Consider the following 8849-nt stretch of genomic DNA (forward strand, 5'->3'; position numbering starts at 1 on the left):
GATATTCTGCTCAATTATCTTGCCAAGCACAGAGGTGAGACTGACTGGCCTGTAGTTCCCTGGGTCTTCTTTCCTTCCCTTTCTGAAACTGGGGGTTATGTTGCCCATTTTCCAGTCAGTTGGAACTTAACCAGACTTCCATGACTTTTTAAATATGATAGAAAACAGCATTGCAACTTCATCTGGCAGCTCCCTGAGGAGCCGTTGATGGATCTCATAATGTCGCATGGACCTGTGCACTTTCAGATTCTTTAGATGGTCTTGAACCTGCTCTTCTCCTTCAGTGGATGGATCTTCCTTTTCCCAGTCTCTGCCTTTGCCTTCTGTGACTTAGACGGTGTGGCCAGAGCCTTTACTGGTGAAGACTGAGGCAAAAAAGTCATTCAGTACCTCAGCTTTCTCCGTATCCTGTGTGAGGAGGTCTCCTGTATCCTTCTGGAGAGGGCCCACGTTTTCCCTGTTCTGTTATCACTGATGCACCTGGAGTACAGGTGTAGTGTAAAAAGCACTTCTTATTACCCTTGATGTCCCTGCCCAGGTTTAACTCTGTCTGGGCTTTAGCTTTCCTAACCTGATCCCTGGCTTCTCGGGCAATGTTTTTCTCCCAGGCTACCTGTCCCTGCTTCCACACTCTGAAGACTTCTTCAGGTTGATGTGCTACTTACCCAGCCAGATATAAAAATGATATATTTTATATTTTGACCCATTAACCAGCCAAGGCATGTTAATTATCTGATGTTTTATTTATACTATGATTTATTTTTTTTTTACTTTTGGACATAATCTCCCAAAAGACTGTGTTGCTTATCAGTCAGCATCAGGTTTTTCCACCCTCCACTGTAAATGTGCATTTTCTGTGAAATATTTTGGTGTCACTTTCAACCTGATGTAATTTCAATGGCAGAGGGAAAGTATCCTTTTTATTTGGTTTTGTGTTGTGTAACGAAACAAAAAAAAATAAATTGCAAGGAGCATCAGGTGGCTTACACAGTAGTAGCTGCAGAGAATCATTAGTAATCACAACGGTTTCAGAAGCCGATATCCTTAAGACTATGCTACATTTTACCCAAGGAAAAAAGTCAGGGCAAAGGAGTATGACTATTACTTTAAAAAAAGAAATAAAAACAACAAAAAACCCCAACCAACAACAAAAAAACCCAGAAAATTAATTTAGTATAAGCAAAAATTATCATCTTGATTTCTCACATTGGTAGATCAAATTATTAATCTTCGTGTTTGTTTCTGCCTCAGGAAAAAATTGCATCTTGCAGTAGAATTTATCTTTATATGCTCCTTCTCTTTCACGTCCTTTTAAAGCTGAGGCCTTCCTTTTGGTTTCACTTACACTAGCAGGCTAATTTAAAGAAATATACATCTGTTATTAATGGATCACATTTGCCTCTGTGCACCAGGAGCAGCAAGCAGCCATTAATCCAGGGCAAGTTGTTATTTAACCCAGATTTACAGCTGGTGTTGTCAGTGGACTTCCCCTCTCAGCTTGGTTGTGCTGCAACACTGTTTTTCAAAGTAAGGTCATGGTCCCCTTGAGGGCTGTGGAAAGGATCAAAGAGTGGGTTGGAAGTTGCAGGAGAAGTGGTGTTAATCACTAGCGGCCCCAGATGTGGTTCCACTGGTTTTGCTTTGACTGCTGTGCTGATGCAAGCAGTCATCCTGTCCTTCCGCAGGGCTGTCAGCTCCTCTCCTGCCCACCAGCCTCTGTTGCCTCCAGTATGTGTCTGTGGAGCTACACCACTGTGAACCAGATCAAGGGGTCAACCTGGCCCATTAAGCGCTCTGCAAACACACACTCCGCTACAGTCAGATCTTTTTGCAAGCCCAGATCACCATGCAGCCACAAAAGACAAAAGCTGGCCTCATGCAGGCTGCAGCAAAGGTTAAGAACAAGCAGTTCTGCAGAGGGGAGCACACAAGCTGTGGACACCAGTTCAAGCAACATAGCCACCTGTTGGGAGCATGTAATGTTAGGTCATTCAGGGTGGGGGAAAGAGGACACTAACTGCGTGCTGCAGTTTTTAAATGAGCCAGGAAACTACAAATTTACTGAACAGCAGACAGGTTGTCTGCATGGAAGATGGAAGCATTTAACAAATACAACACATAGGAGCACCGATTCGGGGTCAGACCAATGTTCTTATTAGCACTGTCTCGTGCCTGCAACACAAGCCAAGAAGTGTACAAAGAATGCAGACACACATAGCACTTACCCCAAATACCCTCCCTGCTGCCAGTTAGTTGCAGCTCAGGGGCTTTCTGAGCTACATATAGTTGAATTTTATGGAATCACAGAATGCCAGATTGGAAGCAACCTCAGGGGTCATCTGGTCCAACCTTTTTAGTTAATACAATAGTTTATACAAGATGGCTCAGCATCCTGTCAAGCTGAGACAAGCTGATTTAGAAATCCCCAGTGGATTTCTCTTCTGTGAATTTCTATTTCCCCTTGAACATATGTAAAATGTTACTATCTGCAATGTCCAAAGATAGTTTACACCTTCATGCAGTACTTGCAGCAAATCCTTGATTCTCTGCTCTGGAGGAAATGAGCTGCAGTTCACTCATGGAGTCACACCAAGACAGATGAGCTAAAAGGAGTGGATGGGATTGCCACAGTTCCAAAAGGTTGAAGAATACTCTTTTTGTTCAAAAGAAATAACTAGAAGTCTTTTCAAGCACTTAAAGAGAATGGATCCTTTAGCTTATGAGCATAAATTTACCTTGGCAGACCTCAAATTGCAATTTAGTCTAGCTTTGTAATTGGCCATTTGCTTTTGCTGTTGGGGGTGTTCTGGGGAGGCAACTGAGCAGCAGTGAATAATCACAGAATCACAGAATATTAGGGGTTGGAAGGGACCTCCAAAGATCGTTGAGTCCAACTGTCCCTGCTGAAGCAGAACCAAAAAAACCCCCACACACAACTAAGGTAGATCACTCAAAAAGGCACCCAGACAGAACTTGAAAGTCTCCAGAGAAGGAGACTCCACAGCCTCTCTGGGGAGCCTGTTCCAGTGCTCTGTAACCCCCAATAAAGAAGTTCTTCCTCATGTTGAGGTAGAACTTCCTGTGCTCGAGTTTGAGTCCATTGCCCCTTGTTCTGTCACAGGGCACAAGTGAAAAGAGCTTGTCCCTGCCTTCTTGATGCCCAGCCCTCATGTATTTGTAGACATTAATTAGATTCCCCCTCAGTCTTCTCCTCTCTAGACTGAAAAGCCCCACGTCTCTTAGGCTTTCCTCATAAGGCAGATGTTCCAGTCCCTTAATCATCCTTGTAGCCTCCATTGGACTCTCTCATGTAGATCCCTATCCCTGTTGAACTGGGGAGCCCAGAACTGGACTCAATACTCCAAGTGAGGTCTCATCAGGGCCGAGTAGAGGGGGAGAATAACCTCCCTTGATCTGCTGGACACACTCGTCTTAATGCACCCCAAGATACCATTGGCCTTCTTGGCCACAAGGGCACACTGTTGTCCCATGGAATAACTGTTGTCCCATGGATAACAATTTGCTCCATGCATCATCATCACAAAATCAGTGTCAAGTCAATAGCTTAGATTGGCATATGATGAATCATTTGTTAGCTAAAGAGTGGTAGAGCAATGTGGGTCATTAATCAAATACTTCAATATCCAGAATTCAGTGTTTGATTTTTGTTCATTCAATCAAAGCCCTGCCGACTTAATTTCTGCCAAGGATCCATCAAGCTTTTTTGCTGACCACATGTCGCAAGCAAGCTGTACAAATTCTTCATACTGATGCATTTGTCTCATTCTAACAATGATTATTAACTGAATAGGTATGCAGTACAAGCATGAAAACTGTCTCATTTAGCTTCCAGCTTCTGTGGGTTGTTGATTAACAGATATTGGTTGAGGTAGATCTTCAGCAGACTGTGTACGAGCTTCCCTTCTGGAAATGTAAGCCTCCATTCCTGGCTCACCATAGCAAAAACGTGCCGTTCAGAGGCTCATTTATTTTCTCTTACACTGTCTATCTAAGACTGTGAAAAACAGCAGTAAACTACTTGTTACTCTTGAGGACAGAAGCTGGGAAAGCTCAAAAATACCAGGCTGATGATTTCTAAGTGCATTTGTGCTGTGACATGATAAGTGTGCATGTATGTTGAGTACCAGAGAGGAAACACATCTACATGCAGTGCTGAAGACGGTGTGGGTCAGCCCTGGCAGGCATCAGCCCCACCCAGATGCTCAAATACTTCCCTCAGTGGGATGAGGGACAGAACTGGGAGGGAAAAAGTGAGAAAACTTTTGGGTTGATATAAAGAAATTTAATAATAAAGGCAGTTGTGTGTAAAACCAAAGCAAAATAAGAAATTTATTTGCTGCTTCCCATGGGAGGCAGATGTTCAGCCGTCTCCAGGAAAGCAGGACTCCATCCCATGTAAAGGTGACTTGAGAAAACAAACACGAGAACCCTAAACATCCCCTTCTTCATCCTTCTTCCTCCAGCTTTATATGCTGAGCAGGATTGTATGAGATACACCTACAGGCATTAGGGGTCAGCCATCCCAGCTGTGTCCCCTTCCAACCTCTTGTGCACCCTCAGCCTCCTCACTGGTGGGGAAGGGTGAGAAACAGAAGAGGCCTTGATACTGCATAAACACTGACCAGCATTAGCTAAAACATCCCTATGTTCTCAACATGGTTTCCATCATAAATCCAATACATAGAACTGTAGGAGATACTATGAAGAAATTAACACTATCCCAGCCAAAACCAGTACAAAAAGTCTATTTTCTTTGTACATTGGTCTGGGAATGGGTTGATTTGCACATCGTTACTTAGCAGTTGTAGCATTGGACCACTCTAAGGTCAGTACATTTCCTAAACATTAATGAAAAACTAAAACAAAAAAGTCAGTAGCTGGTGTTGGGTAAAAGCCATGGAAGTATTAAGATGTTATCTTCACCACTTACCACTTCTATCATCTGCTTTAACTAGCTGCTTCCTTATTTTCACCAATACTTCCTATCAGTATTCAGATAATGATACAAAAAAAGGGAATGGCAGTATGTTTAGACTGCACATTAAGAAAAAAAATTTCACGGAAAGAGTGGTTAGACACTGGAATAGGCTGCCCAGGGAGGTCGTTGAGTCACCATCCCTGGATGTGTTTAAGGGTCATTTGGATGTGGTGTTGGTGGATATGGTTTAGGGGAGAATTTTGTAAAGTAGGGATGATGGTTGGACTTGGTCATCTCAATGGTCTTTTCCAACCGGAATGGTTCTATGATTCTGATTCTAATGAATTGAGAGCACCCATGCTCTGAATTGCTCTCAGAGCTGCTCTGCCTGCTTTTATGAGCAGGAGAACCTCGGAAGGCCTTTGACCTGTTATTTTACTTCCATAGAATTAGATGGCTTTTCCCTCTCTTTTTCAGGGAGTCTGAGTGACTGAAAATCAGAGAGATTCAGTCTCGATGTTGATTTAAGCCATTTCAAAATTATGTGTGTTTCCAATATGATATATTTGAATTTAATCTATGTTGTACTTCTGTATTTGATGACAGTCCAGTCTCTTTGTGTAATTAATATACAACACACTTCAGCAAGATACCTCATAGTCCTGTACTACTGCTCTTAATCTATGCGATGATAAGGCTGACAGTGAACTAGGGCACTGGATTAGAACTGAAAAGATACAAGTTCTCTTTCCCTCTCTGCTACTAACTTACTTGGGGAGAGCAGGAGTGTTGCTGTCATCCCAGTGCTGACTTTGGCTTTCTTGTCTGTAGAACTGGGATAAGAAGGGTGTAACCGTAACTCTCAGTGAAAGATATTGATGGAAAATTAGGTAATGAATTTTACTGTAAGATTTAGCATTGTGGACTGTTTGTGTAGGCTGTCTCTTATCAGGCAGCTCTAGGTTAACTTCTCAGCTCTGTGCTCCAGGTATCTACTCTGCCTGCATCCTGACTCCCAGGGATACACACTGTTAGTCCTCCTAGTTAGAAATGCAGGGGCGCAAGATGATCAGAGCCAGGTAACCAGGTTGAGCAGTCAAGTGACCAGGACTATGAAGAGTCCCATGGAATGTATGTGATACAGGTATTGGCTGCTGTAAGCATGCATGCTAACTACACACATATGCACAGTGAGTGAATACACATACTAACACCTTGCTTTTCTTAGCTAGCTGGGTCCATCTAGATCAAGACCCCTACATTTTCCCCACTGCCTTTATTAGGAGATTAAAAGAAGGGATACCATTCAAGTAATCTACTTCATTGGTAGCTGTAGTGGCACTTTATTACTGTCAAAGCACACTTGTGGCAAAGAGAATGTGTTTAGGAGATACCTGACATACTGTCTTTAGAGTAGCAGCAACTGAGGCAATCAAAATCTCACAGACATGAACTATGTAGTTAAAGCATAACTGCGGTGAGCAGCTGTGAGCCTGTTAGGTTGCAGACAGAAAATGTCAGCATCCCCTGCCATAGCAAATAGCTGTTGTTTTGGTAAGGATCACATAATACTAGGAAGTTCTTACAACCTCTGGGACCCTGTTCATTCAGATTGTGGACTCTGAAGAGCAGTGCACTTAAGAGGACAGAAAGGTATCAAGTATTTTGGGTGCTGATCAATAATGTCTATATACTGAAGATAAATATAATTCTGTGGTTTTACTGTCCTCAGTCCTCTCAGTCTCCCCCAAGGACCATGTCTAACTTCTAAAATCTGAAGAACTTTCAAATTTATCTTTTCATAAACCTTTTCTTTCAGTCATACCAACCCAGGATATTTCCTGTGTTCATTTGCTCTAACTGCATTGACCTGAAGTGTAAAACAGGCAATAAGCAGATCTGAACTGATGGCAGATTTCAGATCCATTGTCTCAGCAAAGATAGATGTGGACACTTCCCAGCTCTGTATGAGGTATTTGATGGCACTCTGAAATCTCTAAGGACTTAAAGAAGGAGTTTATAAAAAAAAAAAGAAAAAAAGCCTTATTGATTTTTAGAAGTTTTTGAACATTGCTAACTTAAGATTCTATCTGTTTGAGATACTTAGTAGCTATAATTAATTATAGGATAATTAAAAAGTTAAAATCCTCAGCACGCTTCTAGTATAATTTCCTTAAAAATGGACATTTTTCTTTGTTCAAACATTGAGAATATTTGATGGTTGGCCTAATAAGTTGTAGATTTTAGCTGTACCTGCTTAAGATAATTCACATAACTCACGTAAGGAGTTGGGACAGTAATGCGGTGGGGTTTTTTACCCTGCCTGAGTGGAAAAAATTGGAGAAATATTATTTAGACTAATTTTGGAGTGCTCAGGAGTATACAAACAACAGAAAGGTGCTTTTGAATCACTCCTAATGTTTCATTTACTCTGAATTAAAACATTTGGATTGACTTGTTGTCCTCATTGGTTTTTAATGAGCTTTTTGTCCTTCCTTACTTCTGAGGTAAGTCTTTCTAATTAAAAAAGGACATTTTAAAACCAGAAGTAAAAACATCAAAGCAGACCACTCTGGATCTCCCTAGACAAGTTTTTTGTACAAAGAAAACCAAATAACCCTTTAAACTTCAAAATTCTTTCAGTTGATCTTGACACAAATTTTGAACTTTCACTGCTTCCAGAGCTCCATTTTTTCCTACCATATCTACTGCTCACTGGAAAAAGCAAAAAACCAAACAAACGAACCAAAGCAAACCACATACACACACACAAAACTAAACAAACAAACAAACAAACAAACCAAAACAACAACAACAACAAAATGCCAACAAACACCAACAAACCAACAAACCTCAAAAACCCAACTCCATTCAAAATAAACCCATCCAAATTCATGCCAGGAAAACCCTTTTTCCTTAGCACTGTATTCTGAAAACCTGTTCGTACAGGTACTATATGCTGTAATGCTGAAGATTAATTACAGTGGTTGTTTAAATTGCTTCGTCTTGGTCTACAGTCCTGTCTCCCTTTGAGCAAATCTACAGCACTTCTGTACACAGAGGGGACCTGCTCCATGTGATGACCCAAGGATCTAAATGGCTTCTCTGAAGCTACAGAAGTGGTTGTGCAGAAGCAGGCAGTTGCTACCTCACACACAGGGTCCACAAGGGAGTTTAGCCAGAGCTTTGCATCATGACTGATAGCATCAGCTAGTCTGATCCAATACCTACCTATCTGCTGAAGTCAATGACTTTGAATTAAATGTGGTGAAGGGAAGCACAGTAAGATAGTAACATGCTTCAAAAGAAGCCAGCCTTGGACTAAAGGCAGCTGCAAATGTTTTGCATTAAGAATATGACAGCACTTCTGGGAAGATCCATTCCACAGGAAAGTAACTTCCCCTCTACCCTGCCCTGGTGAGGCATCCCCTGGAGTACTGTGTATGGTTCTGGGCCCCCCAGTTCCAAGAAGGACAATGGACTACTGGAGAGAGTCCAGCACAAAGCCACTAAGATGATTAGGGGACTGGAGCACCTGTCATATGAGGAAAAGCTGAGACAGCTGTGGCTGTTTAGCTGAGAGAAAAGGAGGCTGAGGGGGAAACTCATCAATGTTTATAAATATCTAAAGGGCAGGTGTCAGGATGACAGGGTCAGACCCTTCTCAGTGATGTTCAGTGACAGAACAAGGAATAATCACACAGAGTCACAGAATCGTGGAATTACTGAGGCTGGAAAAGACCTCTGAGATCATCAAGTCCAGCCTATGACCTAACACCACCACACCAGCTACACCATCGCACTAAGCACCACATCCAGTCTTCCTTAAACATTTCCAGGGATGGTGACTGGGCAGTCCATTCCAATGTCTGACCACCCTTTCTGTGAGGAAGTGCTTCCTAATGGTCAC

This window comes from Apus apus, chromosome 1 (assembly GCF_020740795.1).
Source record: "Apus apus isolate bApuApu2 chromosome 1, bApuApu2.pri.cur, whole genome shotgun sequence".
Classification (NCBI taxonomy): Eukaryota; Metazoa; Chordata; class Aves; order Apodiformes; family Apodidae; genus Apus; species Apus apus.